At 48.7% G+C, this 21,282-nt stretch overlaps 1 protein-coding gene across 2 annotated transcripts in view; it reads right to left on the minus strand.

Annotated features, from left to right (window-relative positions):
• The window catches only part of rnf123 (ring finger protein 123), a 484,329-nt gene that overhangs the window by 352,088 nt on the left and 110,959 nt on the right, over window positions 1-21,282 (minus strand). The gene's annotated exons all lie outside the window — the stretch shown is intronic.

Below are 21,282 nucleotides of genomic sequence, written 5' to 3' on the forward strand. Positions count from 1 at the left end.
TCAGTTACAGTCCCCCTGGTTGTAAGCCAGCAGGGGTAGAAGATCTGTCGGTAGTAGAAAGTCTGGTCAACGATGACTAAGGAGACTCCAAGTACAGGAGACGGTGCAATAGCCTCTTGATCCACAGACGAATACAGCTGTTCTCCGTAGACTGTAGCTCCACAGTGAAGAAAGCTAGCCGGCCTCAGGCTCTCTGAGGCGCCGACTCGACTTGGCTCCTCGCGGGGTAAATCCAACACGTGCAGGTGTCGGCGATTCTCCGCTCCATAAATCACAGGACCAAAGCAAATATATTCCAGCCGCAAAGGGCTATGTAGTCGTCGGGTAGATTAATCCAGTGTACATGTCCACACGGTTCTCGTCTAGGTCTCCTCGGGTGAAAGCGCCATGAAAGCAGCCCAGCCTGGATAAGAACTCTAGCTAATACGAGGAAGCGTTGGGGATGCTGGTCACTGTAGAACTTTAGCCGCACGATACACTATACACAAATAGACTATTACTGACTTAATAGAAATATGTTGCGCTCGACGGTATAGCGCCAAACTCTGACAATTCAGTTATTAATTCGCACGCGGTCTCAATGCTCTATTCTGGGGCCAAACAGGCCATACTTCACCGCACGTTGTATCGTGGGTGAGGCTTCAACTTATTGGGTAACTCTTAGACTAAGTGCTTCTGTATTCACCTGCGCCGTATTTATATGCACAGTGAACAAACTAGTGCCAATCTCATTTCTGTCGCGTATCCCTGGGCAAGGCCGGGCATGTCTTGACGGTGACTTTGAACCTGACTCCGGAGGCGCGGCTCTGGCGCCGGTGGACCGCTGTCCAATAGGAGAATGAAATATTATGGTCTGGGCTAAAGGGATATTCCGTGTATATGTACAAGGAATATACAAGGGATATCAAACGATATACAAATACTATGCAATATATATCAATCAATAAATATATATATTCGGTTTAATCTGATCCTTTGTAACACAGAGGCTCTACAGGAAGGGACAGAGCAGGACAACACAGAGGCTCTACAGGAAGGGACAGAGCAGGACAACACAGAGGCTCTACAGGAAGGGACAGAGCAGGACAACACAGAGGCTCTACAGGAAGGGACAGAGCAGGACAACACAGAGGCTCTACAGGAAGGGACAGAGCAGGACAACACAGAGGCTCTACAGGAAGGGACAGAGCAGGACAACACAGAGGCTCTACAGGAAGGGACAGAGCAGGACAACACAGAGGCTCTACAGGAAGGGACAGAGCAGGAAAACACAGATGCTCTCTACAGGAAGGGACAGAGCAGGACAACACAGAGGCTCTACAGGAAGAGACAGAGCAGGACAACACAGAGGCTCTACAGGAAGAGACAGAGCAGGACAACACAGAGGCTCTACAGGAAGGGACAGAGCAGGACAACACAGAGGCTCTACAGGAAGAGACAGAGCAGGACAACACAGAGGCTCTACAGGAAGAGACAGAGCAGGACAACACAGGCTCTACAGGAAGGGACAGAGCAGGACAACACAGAGGCTCTACAGGAAGGGACAGAGCAGGAAAACACAGAGGCTCTACAGGAAGGGACAGAGCAGGAAAACACAGAGGCTCTACAGGAAGAGACAGAGCAGGACAACACAGAGGCTCTACAGGAAGGGACAGAGCAGGACAACACAGAGGCTCTACAGGAAGAGACAGAGCAGGACAACACAGAGGCTCTACAGGAAGGGACAGAGCAGGAAAACACATAGGCTCTACAGGAAGGGACAGAGCAGGACAACACAGAGGCTCTACAGGAAGGGACAGAGCAGGACAACACAGATGCTCTACAGGAAGGGACAGAGCAGGACAACACAGAGGCTCTACAGGAAGGGACAGAGCAGGACAACACAGAGGCTCTACAGGAAGGGACAGAGCAGGACAACACAGAGGCTCTACAGGAAGGGACAGAGCAGGACAACACAGAGGCTCTACAGGAAGAGACAGAGCAGGACAACACAGGCTCTACAGGAAGGGACAGAGCAGGACAACACAGAGGCTCTACAGGAAGAGACAGAGCAGGACAACACAGAGGCTCTACAGGAAGAGACAGAGCAGGACAACACAGAGGCTCTACAGGAAGGGACAGAGCAGGACAACACAGAGGCTCTACAGGAAGGGACAGAGCAGGACAACACAGAGGCTCTACAGGAAGGGACAGAGCAGGACAACACACAGGCTCTACAGGAAGGGACAGAGCAGGACAACACAGAGGCTCTACAGGAAGGGACAGAGCAGGACAACACAGAGGCTCTACAGGAAGGGACAGAGCAGGACAACACAGGCTCTACAGGAAGGGACAGAGCAGGACAACACAGAGGCTCTACAGGAAGAGACAGAGCAGGACAACACAGAGGCTCTACAGGAAGGGACAGAGCAGGACAACACAGAGGCTCTACAGGAAGGGACAGAGCAGGACAACAGAGGCTCTACAGGAAGGGACAGAGCAGGACAACACAGAGGCTCTACAGGAAGGGACAGAGCAGGACAACACAGAGGCTCTACAGGAAGGAAGGGACAGAGCAGGACAACACAGAGGCTCTACAGGAAGAGACAGAGCAGGACAACACAGAGGCTCTACAGGAAGGGACAGAGCAGGACAACACAGAGGCTCTACAGGAAGGGACAGAGCAGGACAACACAGAGGCTCTACAGGAAGAGACAGAGCAGGACAACACAGAGGCTCTACAGGAAGGGACAGAGCAGGACAACACAGAGGCTCTACAGGAAGGGACAGAGCAGGACAACACAGAGGCTCTACAGGAAGAGACAGAGCATGACAACGTTAAAATACAGTCTATTCAGCTATGCACAGTTCACGCAGGAGGCAAATGTATTCCTAATACCATTATTTATTGTTAACTTTTGTCAGATACAGCCACAATGTACAAAGGGGTAGCACTAGAACTAGCAAACTCTTCGCACACAATTCTCATACAATGCAAGGGTCATTGAGAAGATAATAACTAACATTCTCACATAGCAAGTGAGAAAATTAAGAACAACTGTATTTCAGCAAATGTACTTAATTCTCTCTCTCTCTCTCTCTCTCTCTCTCTCTCTCAGCAAGCATATTGTACTTCATTCTCTCTCTCACTCACACACACAGCATGTTGTTGTCCATTGACAACTCACATAAGCAGGGCTGGGTGAGGGAAAACATTCAGGCCAGGAAATATAGTGTGAAATATAGCCCCAGTCAGGCCACTTTTTAAGCAGGGGGTCTGGGGGTCCCCCACCAGGAATTATTTAGTTACAAAGACTTAATTTCCTGCAATTTTGTTTCCACTTTTTCTTTCATAAATCTTTTATTAAACTTCAACCCATGATCATAACCACCACATATTCAATACATTTTCGAATTGTAACACTTTAAATGCCAGTTTGTGTGATGGTATCACAAATTATTGTTAAAAAAAACACAAAAAGTTAAATATTTTCAATATATCAAATGCAAAGTAAATTTTTCTGGGGGGGATTATTACAGGCTAGGCATGTGTCAATGATGGTTTTGATGGATTTTTTGTTTTTTGTAATGTCAGATTTAACAACAACTCTTTTCAGAAAAGTGGGAGTATTTCATTGTTTATCTGACATTACAATTTTTTTTTAATCTAAACATAAAAATTGTTATGATCAGGGCTGAAGTTGAATAAAAGATGTATGCCTGTTTAGACTGCATTACTCTCTGTCACAGTGATCTCCTGGTTGTTCCCCACTTACTGTAGGTTATCTAACTATCGCCCCACCACAACTAGAAACACGGGCCTGGCCTGCTTCTAAGTTCAGTGGCCTGACTGCAAAAAAGAAATATACGCGTACCACAGGTTGAGAACCACTGCTCTACAGGAAGGGACAGAGCAGGCTGTTCATCCTGAGGCTGCTGCAGTTGTTTTACCGGTCTGAAGAACTGTTTGCACAAGGACTTACACATCACTCATTCATTTACCTTCAGCACCTTCAACCGTATTTGTATACGCACATTTATATTTATTGATAATCCGCTCAATCTGTTTATTTATACCTCGGTAGACTAAGACTTCGTATAGAGTATTGCAGATTGTACAGAGTACACTTAGGTAGGAGATGGGAGGAAGAGAAGAGGAAGAGGGGAGGGGAGGGGAGGGGAGAAGATGAGGAAGAGGAAGAGGAGAGAATGGGGAGAGGATGGGGAGAGGAAGAGGAGAGAAAGTGGAGAGGAAGAGGAGAGGATGAGGAGAGGAAGAGGAACAGGAGAGAATGGGGAGAGGATGGGGAGAGGAAGAGGAGAGGGTGAAGAGAGGAAGAGGAGAGGAGAGGAAGAGGAAGAGGAGAGGAAGAGGAAGAGGAACAGGAGAGAATGGGGAGAGGATGGGGAGAGGAAGAGGAGAGGGTGAAGAGAGGAAGAGGAGAGGAGAGGAAGAGGAGAGGAGAGGAAGAGGAGAGGATGAGGAGAGGAAGAGGAACAGGAGAGAATGGGGAGAGGATGGGGAGAGGAAGAGGAGAGGGTGAAGAGAGGAAGAGGAGAGGAGAGGAAGAGGAAGAGGATGAGGAGAGGAAGAGGAACAGGAGAGAATGGGGAGAGGATGGGGAGAGGAAGAGGAGAGGGTGAAGAGAGGAAGAGGAGAGGAGAGGAAGAGGAAGAGGAGAGGAAGAGGAGAGGATGAGGATGAGGAGAAAGAGAGGAGAGGAAGAGGAGAGGATGAGGATGAGGAGAGGAGAGGAAGAGGAGAGGAAGAGGAGAGGAAGATGATGAGGAGAGGAAAAGGAGAGGAGAGGAGAGGAAGAGAGGAGGAGGAGGAGAGGAAGAGGAGAGGAGAGGAAGAGGAGAGGAGAGGAGAGGAGAGGAAGAGGAGAGGAGAGGAGAGGAAGAGGAGAGGAGAGGAGAGGAGAGGAGAGAAGGAGAGGAAGAGGAAGAGGAAGGGGAGAGGAGCTGATAATTATCCTCCAACTAGTCCCTGAGGGAAAACACACACAGGAAACCCGCAAACACACACACACACACACACACACACACACACACACACACACACACACAGGACACCCACAAACACACACACACAACACCCGCAAACACACACACACAGGAGACCCGCAAATACACACACACCCAGGACAACTGCTCACATGCGCGTGTGCACAGGATAACCCCCCCCCCCCGACATGTACACAAAGCCCACACGCACACAGGATGCCAGTGCTCGCTCCACCCCCCCCTAGAGTCAGGGGCTCAGCTGCTCCGCTCTGTAATGAGGGGGGGCTTTAAACCTCTTAGATGCAGAGGGCAGAAAGTACATCCATGGTCCAAACACTTGAAATACCATTTGTGTGTCTTCAGTTTAAGAGCCTTAAGCAATAATACACTAGAACCAGTGGAATATCATGAATATTGCCACGGCTGTGACTCGCCCGCAGCCACGAGGTCGAAGCTCGAGTGGTGTAGTGGCAATATGTAGTGGCAATATGCAGTGGCAATATGTAGTGGCAATATGTAGTGGCAATATGTAGTGGCAATATGCAGTGGCAATATGTAGTGGCAATATGTAGTGGCAATATGCAGTGGCAATATGTAGTGGCAATATGTAGTGGCAATATGTAGTGGCAATATGCAGTGGCAATATGTAGTGGCAATATGCAGTGGCAATATGTAGTGGCAATATGCAGTGGCAATATGTAGTGGCAATATGTAGTGGCAATATGCAGTGGCAATATGCAGTGGCAATATGTAGTGGCAATAGTCATGATATCCCACTGATTTGAGTGTATTATTGCTTTTATACAGCAAGTTGCACTGTCGGGAAAAATATAGGATGAATACAGACAATTCTGGGGTCTTTTATATCGATTTCAGTGAACTTGGCATCGAATTTTTTTTCCTAAAGATGTCTCATTGCTATGGCATTTCAAATGGAGTAGGCTATCAACAAGCTATCGAAAGTCTGAGAAAGTCATCAGCACCTCGGACAGTTCCGGGAGTTCAATGCCCAGGCCGTCGACGGTGGTGTCGAAGGATTAATTGTGGCTTTTCTCCAGCGCGTCCAGTGCAACCAGCTCGTCTTTCGTTGGATTGGCAATTGGCACGTCTAATAATGCTGTTTTTCTGAATACCGGTAGATGCAGGCCCGTCCTCTTTATATATCCACTCGTTTACGGTATGTTAAATCAAACGTAACGTTGTCCGCGGAGTAGGTCATGTTGACACAGTTTCCGTTTGATGAATGGCAGTTGAAAGTTTCTACAACATTCTAAAGCCAGCGCAGGGGTAATATACAGTTTAGAACGCTGTTGACCAATCACAATGCGTGATCGGATCTACCTGTTGTATAATATGTTTTAATGTATGGCTTCTCTGAGGTTATCAACATTTCAAATCCTAATTGAAAAGAGATCGACATGAAATCCTTCAGTATTTTCAGAAACAGAACACTGTGATGGAAGGACTGGCCTGAGGTCAGTTTGCATCCTATATTATTTTCCTGAGGTATTTTAAAAGATTTGAAGAGCGAGCATTTCTGCATGATCTGTACAATAGTGACGTTGGCAGCCTCACTTTTACGTGTGTGCATGAGAATATTTTAAATGGTAAATGGTGCATTTTATGTATCTCTTTTATCCAAGGCGCTTTACAATTTGTTCCTCACATTTTACCCGTTCACTCTCACATTTACACACCGACGGCGGAGGCGACCGTGCAAGGTGCCAACCTGCTCATCTGGAGCAGTTAGGGGTTAAATGTCTTGCTCAAGGACACTTCGACAAGCTGCCCGGGAGGAGCGGGAATCAAACCGGGAACCTCAGGGTTACCAGACGACTGCTCTGCCTCCCAAGCCACTGTTGCCCCGTATTTCATGTGGATTTGTAATAACTAGGGGTGTAACGGTACACAGAAGCCACGGTTCGGTACGTACATGGGTTTTGGGGTCATGGTTCAGTACAAGTTCGGTACAACAGGAAAATATTAATAATAATTATATATTTATAATAATTATAATTATTAAATATAATCTTTTTTTTGTTATACTTAGTTCCACCTAGGCTTGCCGCGGTAGTCAGTGATACCGGTGTCATTCTGTGTTCAAGCATCCACTGAGTAAATGAATTGCCTACGGCCCCCACCCCCCACCAGCCCCCACCCCACCCCCATAAATATATTGAGCATACATTTGTAAAATGTGCAACCCTAGTTTCACCTAAAGTGTTGTATAAGACGTATTCGTCGTATGGCTGGATGTACCGAACCATAGCCCCGTTCCTGACTGTGATGCACGCCAACAAGGTTTGGCCGAGTGAATCCACAGTCTCTTGCTCCTCAATAGGAAACCAACCTATTTTAACTCTGAAGAACTTGTCTGACGCAAAACGTTCGTTATACAAGTATCGCAGAGAAATGTCAACGGTACTCACAGTTGCACGAGGGTCTTGGACAGAGATACGCAATGGTTTGAAAGCTCGGCGTTGCTAATAAACATTTTAAATATTTTTTATAAACGTGTAAACAGCGAAGAACGTATGGCTGCTCCCCCTCGAACGTCGCAATGAGGAGTAGGGTATCATCTGCAGAGCCGCACTGCCGTCTCTGTGATGTTTACTTTCTCTGCGATACTTGTATAACGAACGTTTCGCGTCAGACCAGTTCTTCAGAGTTAAAACAGGGTGGTTTCCTATTGAGGAGCAAGGGACTGTGGATTCACTCGGCCAAACCTTGTTGGCGTGCATCACAGTCACGAAAGGGGCTAACCGAACCGTGACGTCCGTACCGTGAAGTCGCGGGACGAATGCACGTACCGTTACACCCCTAGTAATAACCCACAAAGAAACCTAACCTGATCAGGGAGAGGAACACCTCGGGACAAAGGTTGTCCACTAACTCCTGTGCTGACTGGACTCCCTCTCGAGCCCTGAGAGTAAATACATTGTCATGTTCCACTAACTCCTGTGCTGACTGGACTGCTCTCGAGCCCTGAGAGTAAATACATCGTCATGTTCCACTAACTCCTGTGCTGACTGGACTCCCTCTAGAGCCCTGAGAGTAAATACATGATAAGTGCCCAAGCTAGGTCTTAGGTCAGATCGATAACTTCATAACTCATTGGTCTGCTCATCTTGACATCAAACAGCGTCCTGCGAAGTGGTTGACATGCAGAACCAAATGAGTCTACAAAATGTTGTTGTTACTCACTGACCGACAAGAGATAGCGAATGCACCGTTCCGACCCCACCCAGTCATCGACCTTAGGTCGAGTGATTGGGGTTGCGGAATCTTTTATTTTATTTGCACTGGGAAGGACTCTCTTTATTCAGATGAGGTCCATTTCCCTTATCCGTTACACGTATTATCACTGTATGGCTTTACTTGATTGTGTGTCTGTCTGGATAAAGACACACTTCTAAAGTTTTGACATCATAAATCAGGAACATTACGAAGCAATGGGTAAAGTTACAATGCAAAAACATTTCAATGCTTACCCGTCCGTCTTTCAGTTAGAAGAATGGATGCAAAAAGGTGTGTTATAAAAAGCTGTTTTATTTAGAAAAAGCAAGTTACAGAAGAGACTTCATTGGAAATGTCCAACTCAGTTAAAAGAAGTATAAAACAAAAACATCTCATCTGACACGGCTTGTGCCTGCTTGTGCCTGCCATGGTAAATCTTCAAATCTGGCTCCTCGAAGGAGGAACAGTCATTTTTATATTGATCCTGCATCATATTTCTATTGGTCTAAAAACAGTGATGTCACAGGGATGTCATTTCACTAGCCAACCAACGTACAATACGTAGTATATATTTATCCAATCGTTTTACTTTACGTGCACAGTAAGTGTCCCTCCCTTTTCTTTTACTTGCGTTACCTTCAGTTACATAGTTTTTTCAAGTATGAGAAAGTCCCTCCACTTTTCATCTTATTCAGAACTTACAAAGGGTTAACCTGTTAACCATGCGTCTGCCGGCCGGAGAGCTCAGGGAAGAGGCCCTGCCTGGCAAGGTCACATTATTATGGTTAACTCCCTACTGCAGGCTTGCTCTTACAGACACCTCTATGCAGACCAGGCAATTCATTCTTAAGCAGAAGAGGTTAGATTCACACAATCACTGTCTTCCAACCAGAGTTTAGTTTTAAAGTGTATAAAGAATATACAGGTCATATACATAGCTCCAATCATATATAATAAACATAAGAATATTATACAAAGTGTCACTCGTTTACACATAACGTGTTTCCTTTCTGACGGGGCATTACCAGCCAGAATACATATCACATCTAGACACCTATAGTAACATATGCCTAGATGAAAATATATACAATAAACCTATTGTATTGATTCCATTGACTCCACTCTCCAAGATCACGCAAGATATTGTAGTGTACACAAGTTACGGTTCCAGAGTCCACAGTTCTCACAGTTTTTTTCACAAGTGGGAGGAAGAATCTACAGACATTCCTCATAATCATATATAAGAACAGGATGTCATACTAACCAGTGTCACTTAGTTGGCTGTGACACTTAACACCTCCTCTGTCATCCTGGTCGGTCATTTTCCATTGTCTTAATAGCGTCTGTACTGGGGGACGAGATGGCGATTGCGGGGTCACGTGGCCGTGACTCTCCACACCCCCTCTGCCATCTTGGTACCTTGTTACCCTGGTAGCCGGCGGGAAGACTTGCATCTGTTGTTCCCTGGCTGGATGGCTCGATAGGATAGGGGCCACGTCGTGGCTTGGTATCCGGCGGGAAGACTTGCATCTGTTGTTCCCAGCCGATGCACCCAGGTTGTTGTCGTCTTGGTCATCTTGGTCATCTTGGGGTCACCCCCTCTGACCTCTTGGATCTCTCCCATAGTTTGAGGTAGGTTGAATTGTCACTTCTCGGGCGACCCCATGGGTCCCCGAGAATTGTAGCAGCAGTCCTCTATTGAAGTGTGGTTGGCCTGGTCGTGTGACCCTGTCCTTAGGCCTCGCAGGACATCACAGATACAGTCCACAGAGGACTCATTTCTTTTCTCTCTTTCAGGTCCATTCAGGGCTCTCGTCGCCCTGTAACCTGGGTCCAGGCCGATGTCTCTCTGTCCGGTCTAGGAGGTCTAGGAGGTCTGGGAGGTCTGGGAGGTCTAGGAGGTCTAGGTGAGGACCTTGAGGATGCTCTGGAGCTTGACCTATCCCGGTCTTCCTCCATTTCCGAGTTCTGACCTGGGACAGTATATTCCTTCACGCCATTCGCTGCGTCGTCCACTGACTCCGGGGGACAGCCCCCCCGTCTAAGAATGCTCCTGGCCCGAAATAGGGCAGGTTCTGATCCTTCCGGTCCGAACTGTACTGTCGGTCTCCTTGGTGTGTCCTAAGGAGGGAGGTCGGTTCATTCCAGGATCGCAACATATTCACTTTGATCATCTGATCCTTCATAGAGCGTACAGCTCTCTCTGCCACCCCGTTCGTATTGGGCTGGTAGGGTACAGAGTATTGGGCCATTACACCCGCTTCCTCCAGTAGTTTCAGTCCTGTTTTCAGATACTGCTATTCGTCCCGATGGCACTGTTTCAGGTTTTGTCCCCCTTACCATCGCACATTGTTCACAGGCCTTTCGGACTGTTGTTTCCGTCCATTTCCTTCTTGCACAGGGGGTCAACCCTGTGTTGTGCTTGTCTCGGTCCAGACTGGGTAGTCAGTTACTGTTATGTCTGGTATTAGCTCTGGCTAGTTAGCCTGCTGTAGACTCAGGCTAGGTAGCCTCTTGTAGATTCAGGCTATGTAGCCTCTTGTAGACTCAGGCTATGTAGCCTTTTGTAGACTCAGGCTATGTAGCCTCTTGTAGACTCAGCTCCTGCTGATAACACCAGCCTGTATGATTACGCTGGTTCCACTTCCGTCACAGTAGCAGGACTTATGCTCCTGCTAGCTTCTGGCTCGTTATCCTGCTAATAGCTTCTGTTAGCAATGGCTAGTTATCCTGCTATTAGCTCCTGTTAGCAATGGCTAGTTATCATGCTATAGACTCGTAGAGTTTTTCTACTTAAGTTCTGACTCTAAGTAAGCATTATGTTACTTCCAGTTTAAGTGACTTCGGCCTGCTAGTCGCAAGTAGTTTTCAGTTTTGACTCCAAGTAAGCATTATGTTACTTCAAGTTCAAGTGACTGTTTAAAGCTCCCTCGGCCTTTGACTTTAAGGCTCCCTTGGCCCTGGACTTTAAGGTTCCCTCGGCCTGCTAGTCGCAAGTCGTTTTCTACTTAAGTTTTGACTAAGTAAGCATTATGTTACTTCACGGTCAAGTGACTTTAAGGCTCCCTCGGCCTTGGACTTTAAGGTTCCCTCGGCCTGCTAGTCGCAAGTAGTTTTCTGTTTTGACTCCAAGTAAGCATTATGTTACTCCAAGTTCAAGTGACTGTAAGGCTCCCTCGGCCTCATCTCCGCTTGCTGCTCTGGGGTTAGTTTCTCCCCCATGTTTTTCCCTGGATCTTGACCGGGGGTTCTTATTTCTCTTTCCATCATTTGGGCCATTGAAGCCCCTTTGGGGAGCTAGCGTCTCCTTGTGCTAGCTTCTCTTGAGCTATTACTCAATATGTTGAGTAATCAGAACTGTGTTCAGTTTCAGAGGTATTTAGCTCCCCATCCTGTTCAGGCTCAGACTCAGTTTCACCTGAAGGTGTCATCTGTGGCCTCGGGTTCTGATCCTTGATCTGAATGTCGCCATCCTCCTCTTCTGGGCCATAGAAAATGGAACAGTGCTCATAATTGATATTCTTGGCCTTTAGGAACTCGTCTAGAGAGTTGAACGCCTCTATGTCAGTGGAGGGAGATACTCGTTTTGAGGTGGAGCCTTGCGCCTCATAAAGAGGAAGAATGACTACATCGTCCTCTTGGTTTTTTCCATTTCCAAACTCGTCCATGATAGTGTGTCGCAGTGTTCTTGAGCGAGACACATAACCCCTTACTGCCCCCGTTAAGCAGGTTGGCACCTTGCATGGCTGCCTCCGCCGTCTGTGTCTCTTAAGCCCTTGCTGGTTCCTGAAGCTCATGTAACACTGGTCACAGTAGTATGGTTTCTCTCCTGTGTGTATCGTATGATGTCGTTTAAGGTGAGTCTTCGTCTTGAAGTTCTTTCCACACTGGTCACAGCAGTAAGGTCTCTCTCGTGTGTGCATCATGTGGTGTTGTTTAAGTTCTGCCTTCATCTTGAAGGTCTTTCCACACTGGCCACAGCAGTAAGGTTTCTCTCCTGTGTGTACCACGTGGTGTAGTTTAAGACATGTCTTTGTCTTGAAGCTCTTCCCACACTGGCCACAGCAGTAATGTTTCTCTCGTGTGTGTACCATGTGGTGAACTTTAAGCGCTGTCTTTCTCTTGAAGCTCATGTCACACTGGTCACAGCCGTAGGGTCTCCCTCCTGTGTGTACCATGTGGTGACTTTTAAGATCTCCCTTCGTCTTGAAGGTCCTCTCACACTGGGCGCAACCGTAAGGTTTATGTTCTGTGTGTACCAGGTGGTGTTGTTTAAGTTCTGCCTTCGCCTTGAAGGTCTTCCCACACTGGTCACAACCGTAAGGTTTATTTTCTGTGTGTACCATGTGGTGTTGTTTAAGACATGTCTTTGTCTTGAAGCTCTTTCCACACTGGCCACAGCTGTAAGGTCTCTCTCCTGTGTGTACCGTACAGTGAATTTTAAGCTCTCCCTTCGTCTTGAAGGCCTTCTCACACTGGGCGCAACCGTAAGGTTTATTTTCTGTGTGTACCAGGTGGTGTTGTTTAAGTTCTGCCTTCGTCTTGAAGGTCTTCCCACACTGGGCACAGCTGTAAGGTTTCTCTCCTGTGTGTACCATGTGGTGACGTTTAAGGTGAGCCTTCTTCTTGAGGCTCTTCCCACACTGGCCACAGCAGTAATGTTTCTCTCCTGTGCCAATTACTGCCTGCTGTACAGCCGGCAGCTCTGGGTATTTTGATTTGCTTGGTTCTGTGAATTCCTTACTTTCCGCAAGCGTCTCAGGGGACTCTGGGTGTGTTCCCCGTTCTCCTGGGTAGTCTAACCCCCTGCTGGGTGTAGAAGCTCCCAATCCATCATCCGAGGGTAATTTATCGTCCTCTGTGATGTGGGGATGATTGTGAGACATCCTGTTCACTTCAGCTATGTAGCCTGATGTTGGCTCGGGCTCTGGCTAGGTAGCTTTCAGATAACACTCGATTCCCTTTTGGCTAGTTAGCCTGCGTTCCTGTAGACTAGGGCTCGTGTAGCCTCGGGCTAGGTAGCTTCACCTAGTTAGCACCAGCTCGGTAGCCGATGGTGAGCTAGTTAGCTCTCGTCTGGCTAGGGCCAGTTCACTTCCTGTTATCACTGGCTTGTTAGCCTGTTGGGAGCTAGTTAGCTCTTGGCTAGTTAGCCATCAATTAGCTCTTGGCTAGTTAGCCTGTGGTGAGCTAGTTAGCTCTTGGCTAGTTAGCCATCAATTCACTCCTGGCTTGTTAGCCTGTGGTGAGCTAGTTAGCTTCCGTCTGGCTAGGGCCAGCTCATGGGTGTTAGCACTGGCTCGTTAGCCGATGGTGAGCTAGTTAGCTTCCGTCTGGCTAGGGCCAGTTCACTTCCTGTTATCACTGGCTTGTTAGCCTGTTGGGAGCTAGTTAGCTATTGGCTAGTTAGCCATCAATTAGCTCTTGGCTAGTTAGCCTGTGGTGAGCTAGTTAGCTCTTGGCTAGTTAGCCATCAATTCACTCCTGGCTTGTTAGCCTGTGGTGAGCTAGTTAGCTTCCGTCTGGCTAGGGCCAGCTCATGGGTGTTAGCACTGGCTCGTTAGCCGATGGTGAGCTAGTTAGCTTCCGTCTGGCTAGGGCCAGCTCATGGATGTTAGCACTGGCTTGTTTGTGGCTAGTTAGCCTGCATTCCTGTGAACGCGCCGTTTTGGCAGCGTAGCCTCGGGCTAGGTAGCCATCCAGTTAGCACTTAGCTCGCTTGTGGCTAGTTAGCCTGCATTCCTGTGAACGCGCCGTTTTGGCAGCGTAGCCTCGGGCTAGGTAGCCATCCAGTTAGCACTTAGCTCGCTTGTGGCTAGTTAGCCTGCATTCCTGTGAACGCGCCGTTTTGGCAGCGCCGTCACGTAGCCTCGGGCTAGGTAGCCATCCAGTTAGCATTCAGTTCGCTTGTGGCTAGTTAGCCTGCATTCCTGTGAACGCGCCGTTTTGGCAGCGTAGCCTCGGGCTAGGTAGCCATCCAGTTAGCACTTAGCTCGCTTGTGGCTAGTTAGCCTGCATTCCTGTGAACGCGCCGTTTTGGCAGCGCCGTCACGTAGCCTCGGGCTAGGTAGCCATCCAGTTAGCATTCAGTTCGCTTGTGGCTAGTTAGCCTGCATTCCTGTGAACGCGCCGTTTTGGCAGCGCCGTCACGTAGCCTCGGGCTAGGTAGCCATCCAGTTAGCATTCAGTTCGCTTGTGGCTAGTTAGCCTGCATTCCTGTGAACGCGCCATTTTGGCAGCGCCGTCACGTAGCCTCGGGCTAGGTAGCCATCCAGTTAGCATTCAGTTCGCTTGTGGCTAGTTAGCCTGCATTCCTGTGAACGAAGCATGAAATTATGTTGCACTTGTAACTCCCCCCAGAGCTCTATAAACATTACGTTACCCTTTAGTCGCAAGTAAACGTTGCTTTAATCACAAAGATAGAGCTTTCTATTAAAGTGTGATATTCCCGAGTAGAGCTTTCCACTCGAGTGTGACTTTAAGCCTTTTATTTTAGGTTTCTAGTCGCGTGTGTAGAGCTTTCTACTGTAGAGCTTTCTACTTTAAGTTTGACTGTAAGTAAACATTCCGTTACCCTTTAGTCGCAAGTAAACGTTACTTTAATCACAAAGATAGAGCTTTCTATTCATTTGTGATATTCCCGAGTAGAGCTTTCCACTCGAGTCGCCAGTAGAGCTTTCTACTTTAAGTTTGACTGTAAGTAAACATTCCGTTACCCTTTAGTCGCAAGTAAACGTTACTTTAATCACAAAGATAGAGCTTTCTATTGAATTGTGATATTCCCGAGTAGAGCTTTCCACTCGAGTCGCCAGTAGAGCTTTCTACTTTAAGTTTGACTGTAAGTAAACATTCCGTTACCCTTTAGTCGCAAGTAAACGTTACTTTAATCACAAAGATAGAGCTTTCTATTGAATTGTGATATTCCCGAGTAGAGCTTTCCACTCGAGTCGCCAGTAGAGCTTTCTACTTTAAGTTTGACTGTAAGTAAACATTCCGTTACCCTTTAGTCGCAAGTAAACGTTACTTTAATCACAAAGATAGAGCTTTCTATTGAATTGTGATATTCCCGAGTAGAGCTTTCCACTCGAGTCGCCAGTAGAGCTTTCTACTTTAATTTTTTGTCAAATCTGTAATTAATTTTACTTCAGAGGCTTTTGACAGTAGTCCTGTTTTCTTCGGCCGTTAGCACCTATTCAGTTAGTATAAATGCCCAACGAAGGGACGCCATGATAAATCTTCAAATCTGGCTCCTCGAAGGAGGAACAGTCATTTTTATATTGATCCTGCATCATATTTCTATTGGTCTAAAAACAGTGATGTCACAGGGATGTCATTTCACTAGCCAACCAACGTACAATACGTAGTATATATTTATCCAATCGTTTTACTTTACGTGCACAGTAAGTGTCCCTCCCTTTTCTTTTACTTGCGTTACCTTCAGTTACATAGTTTTTTCAAGTATGAGAAAGTCCCTCCACTTTTCATCTTATTCAGAACTTACAAAGGGTTAACCTGTTAACCATGCGTCTGCCGGCCGGAGAGCTCAGGGAAGAGGCCCTGCCTGGCAAGGTCACATTCTTATGGTTAACTCCCTACTGCAGGCTTGCTCTTACAGACACCTCTATGCAGACCAGGCAATTCATTCTTAAGCAGAAGAGGTTAGATTCACACAATCACTGTCTTCCAACCAGAGTTTAGTTTTAAAGTGTATAAAGAATATACAGGTCATATACATAGCTCCAATCATATATAATAAACATAAGAATATTATACAAAGTGTCACTCGTTTACACATAACGCGTTTCCTTTCTGACGGGGCATTACCAGCCAGAATACATATCACATCTAGACACCTATAGTAACATATGCCTAGATGATAGCAAATATATACAATAAACCTATTGTATTGATTCCATTGACTCCACTCTCCAAGATCACGCAAGATATTGTAGTGTACACAAGTTACGGTTCCAGAGTCCACAGTTCTCTGTTTTTTTCACAAGTGGGAGGAAGAATCTACAGACATTCCTCATAATCATATATAAGAACAGGATGTCATACTAACCAGTGTCACTTAGTTGGCTGTGACACTTTACAATACATCATCATGTTCCACTAACTCCTGTGCTGACTGGACTGCTCTCGAGCCCTGAGAGTAAATACATCATCATGTTCCACTAACTCCTGTGCTGACTGGACTCCCTCTAGAGCCCTGAGAGTAAATACATCATCATGTTCCACTAACTCCTGTGCTGACTGGACTGCTCTCGAGCCCTGAGAGTAAATACATCGTCATGTTCCACTAACTCCTGTGCTGACTGGACTCCCTCTAGAGCCCTGCAAGTAAATACATCGTCATGTTCCACTAACTCCTGTGCTGACTGGACTCCCTCTCGAGCCCTGAGAGTAAATACATCGTCATGTTCCACTAACTCCTGTGCTGACTGGACTCCCTCTCGAGCCCTGAGAGTAAATACACCGTCATGTTCCACTAACTCCTGTGCTGACTGGACTCCCTCTCGAGCCCTGAGAGTAAATACACCGTCATGTTCCACTAACTCCTGTGCTGACTGGACTCCCTCTCGAGCCCCGAGAGTAAATACATCATCATGTTCCACTAACTCCTGTGCTGACTGGACTGCTCTCGAGCCCCGAGAGTAAATACATCGTCATGTTCCACTAATTCCTGTGCTGACTGGACTGCCTCTAGTCTAGAGTCTAGAGCCCTGAGAGTAAATACATCGTCATGTTCCAATTCCACTTCAAAACTCCCTGAATGCATGATGATATTGTCGAGCACTTTAATGAGCATTTTATCAACTGGGTCCCAAAGGGTTGTCTGGACCCGACAACCTGGGTCCTTATCTTTTGAAGTCTTGGCTGACAACAATATTTGAAGTGGAAATCGGTCTAGCTTTAGACCAGGTCATAGTACCATAACGGCAGCTGTTGGTAACAAATTATACAACCATTGCCTTGCCCAAAATAACTTTCAGACTGTATCGGTCTGGAAAGACTGCCTTACATTGCTAAGGGCAAGCGGAAAGACTTTGTTCAACTCTGGGAACCTCTGGCATGAAAAATGGAAACGTGGGCTCTACTAAAGGAAATTATGAAATTCTATTTTATCCTTATTATATACAGTATATTAAATTATTTTTACCATTTCAATTAACATTTATTTGCTGCAGGTTGAATGTGAATGTAGATTGTTGATCTGTCCAAGGCATTTTATTCTGTTGACCCATGAGCTGCTGTTAGGAGACTGGCTGACTGAGCTTTTCAGGAACTGCTGCAGACAGAACCCAGTGTGTATACAGTATACAGCCAGTCACAAATCAAGCTTCATGCAGATCACTAATTGAGTCCCACAAGGTTACATTTGAGGTCTTATTTTCAATTTTTATAAATAACATTGCATACATGTACATGCATACAGCTAAAATGCATCTTTATGCAGATGATACAATAATCTACTCAGTTGCCTCTTCAGAGTGAGCTCCAGACTGCCTTTCACCGCTATAGGCATCATTGTATGGTCTAAAGTTGGTTATTAATGCTAAGTTATGATCTTCTCCAAAGCTCGCTCCCAGATCTCAGAGAATACTGGCATTCATACCTTAGGAGGGGACTCAATTGAAAGAGTATCATACTACAGGTATGTTGGGTATTTCAGTGGACGACAGGCTTTCTTTAGAGCGCATTATTGAGGACCTAGAGAAGAAACTGAAGGTCAGGCTGGGTTTGTTATTATTGACATAGGGCCCGTCTTAATTTAGCAGTTAGGAAAACAATTGTACAAGTTACGTTCTTAAGTGTTCTAGACTTAGACAGCAGCATTGGTCTATACCAGGGGTTCTCAAACATTTTTATACCGCGACCCCATTTAATTTAGGATTTTTTTTGGGGACCCCACACTTAATGTATCGCGTAATTTCAAACGTGGAATTAATGAATATCAAAATAAAAGCACACGTTGTTGAACTTGCTCATGCATATTTATTAGACATTTTTATTACAGCACTATGTTATCAATACACATTTATAAAACAAGGCATATTTAGCCAAAGTATGTTGCCAGTACATAAAAAAATAAATTATATATATTATATATTGCCAATGTCACCTACCCGCGACCCCAATTTGGGTTGCGACCCGTAGTTTGAGAACCACTGGTCTATTTCTATTCACAAAGCCACACTGGGTAAACTCCCTGTATATCCGTGTGTTCTCCTACCACTCACCACCAGCTGTACTCTCCCCCACATGGCTGCTCCACCAGGGACTCACCACCAGCTGTACTCTCCCCCACATGGCTGCTCCACCAGGGACTCACCACCAGCTGTACTCTCCCCCACACGGCTGCTCCACCAGGGACTCACCACCAGCTGGTCTCTCCCCCACATGGCTGCTCCAGCAGGGACTCAGGACCAGCTGGTCTCTCCCCCACATGGCTGCTCCACCAGGGACTCACCACCAGCTGGTCTCTCCCCCACATGGCTGCTCCACCAGGGACTCACCACCAGCTGTACTCTCCCCCACATGGCTGCTCCACCAGGGACTCAGGACCAGCTATACTCTCCCCCACATGGCTGCTCCACCAGGGACTCACCACCAGCTGGTCTCTCCCCCACATGGCTGCTCCACCAGGGACTCACCACCAGCTGTACTCTCCCCCACATGGCTGCTCCACCAGGGACTCACCACCAGCTGTACTCTCCCCCACATGGCTGCTCCACCAGGGACTCACCACCAGCTGGTCTCTCCCCCACATGGCTGCTCCACCAGGGACTCACCACCAACTGTACTCTCCCCCACATGGCTGCTCCACCAGGGACTCAGGACCAGCTGGTCTCTCCCCCACATGGCTGCTCCACCAGGAACTCACCACCAGCTGGTCTCTCCCCCACATGGCTGCTCCCACAGGGACTCACCACCAGCTGGTCTCTCCCCCACATGGCTGCTCCACCAGGGACTCACCACCAGCTGGTCTCTCCCCCACATGGCTGCTCCACCAGGGACTCAGGACCAGCTGGTCTCTCCCCCACATGGCTGCTCCACCAGGGACTCACCACCAGCTGGTCTCTCCCCTACATGGCTGCTCCACCAGGGACTCACCACCAGCTGGTCTCTCCCCCACATGGCTGCTCCACCAGGGACTCACCACCAGCTGTACTCTCCCCCACATGGCTGCTCCACCAGGGACTCAGGACCAGCTGGTCTCTCCCCCACATGGCTGCTCCACCAGGGACTCAGGACCAGCTGGTCTCTCCCCCACATGGCTGCTCCACCAGGGACTCACCACCAGCTGTACTCTCCCCCACATGGCTGCTCCACCAGGGACTCACCACCAGCTGGTCTCTCCCCCACATGGCTGCTCCACCAGGGACTCAGGACCAGCTGGTCTCTCCCCCACATGGCTGCTCCACCAGGGACTCAGGACCAGCTGGTCTCTCCCCCACATGGCTGCTCCACCAGGGACTCAGGACCAGCTGGTCTCTCCCCCACAGGGCTGCTCCACCAGGGACTCACCACCAGCTGGTCTCTCCCCCACATGGCTGCTCCACCAGGGACTCACCACCAGCTGGTCTCTCCCCCACATGGCTGCTCCACCAGGGACTCACCACCAGCTGGTCTCTCCCCCACAGGGCTGCTCCACCAGGGACTCACCACCAGATGTACTCTCCCCCACAGGGCTGCTCCACCAGGGACTCACCACCAGCTGTACTCTCCCCCACATGGCTGCTCCACCAGGGACTCACCACCAGCTGTACTCTCCCCCACATGGCTGCTCCACCAGGGACTCACCACCAGCTGGTCTCTCCCCCACATGGCTGCTCCACCAGGGACTCACAACCAGCTGGTCTCTCCCCCACATGGCTGCTCCACCAGGGACTCAGGACCAGCTATACTCTCCCCCACATGGCTGCTCCACCAGGGACTCACCACCAGCTGTACTCTCCCCCACATGGCTGCTCCACCAGGGACTCACCACCAGCTGGTCTCTCCCCCACATGGCTGCTCCACCAGGGACTCACCACCAGCTGTACTCTCCCCCACATGGCTGCTCCACCAGGGACTCAGGACCAGCTGGTCTCTCCCCTACATGGCTGCTCCACCAGGGACTCACCACCAGCTGTACTCTCCCCTACATGGCTGCTCCACCAGGGACTCACCACCAGCTGGTCTCTCCCCCACAGGGCTGCTCCACCAGGGACTCACCACCAGCTGGTCTCTCCCCCACAGGGCTGCTCCACCAGGGACTCACCACCAGCTGGTCTCTCCCCCACATGGCTGCTCCACCAGGGACTCACCACCAGCTGTACTCTCCCCCACATGGCTGCTCCACCAGGGACTCACCACCAGCTGGTCTCTCCCCCACATGGCTGCTCCACCAGGGACTCACCACCAGCTGGTCTCTCCCCCACATGGCTGCTCCACCAGGGACTCACCACCAGCTGTACTCTCCCCCACATGGCTGCTCCACCAGGGACTCAGGACCAGCTGGTCTCTCCCCCACATGGCTGCTCCAGCAGGGACTCAGGACCAGCTGGTCTCTCCCCCACATGGCTGCTCCACCAGGGACTCACCACCAGCTGTACTCTCCCCCACATGGCTGCTCCACCAGGGACTCACCACCAGCTGTACTCTCCCCCACATGGCTGCTCCACCAGGGACTCACCACCAGCTGGTCTCTCCCCCACATGGCTGCTCCACCAGGGACTCACCACCAGCTGTACTCTCCCCCACATGGCTGCTCCACCAGGGACTCACCACCAGCTGTACTCTCCCCCACAGGGCTGCTCCACCAGGGACTCACCACCAGCTGTACTCTCCCCCACAGGGCTGCTCCACCAGGGACTCACCACCAGCTGTACTCTCCCCCACATGGCTGCTCCACCAGGGACTCACCACCAGCTGTACTCTCCCCCACATGGCTGCTCCACCAGGGACTCACCACCAGCTGGTCTCTCCCCCACATGGCTGCTCCACCAGGTACTCAGGATTTGCTCAGAACTTGGTAGAACAGCTTCCTCCTATTTTACGCCCTTGTCATGG

This window comes from Notolepis coatsorum, assembly GCF_963971535.1.
Source record: "Notolepis coatsorum genome assembly, chromosome: 11".
Lineage (NCBI taxonomy): Eukaryota > Metazoa > Chordata > Actinopteri > Aulopiformes > Paralepididae > Notolepis > Notolepis coatsorum.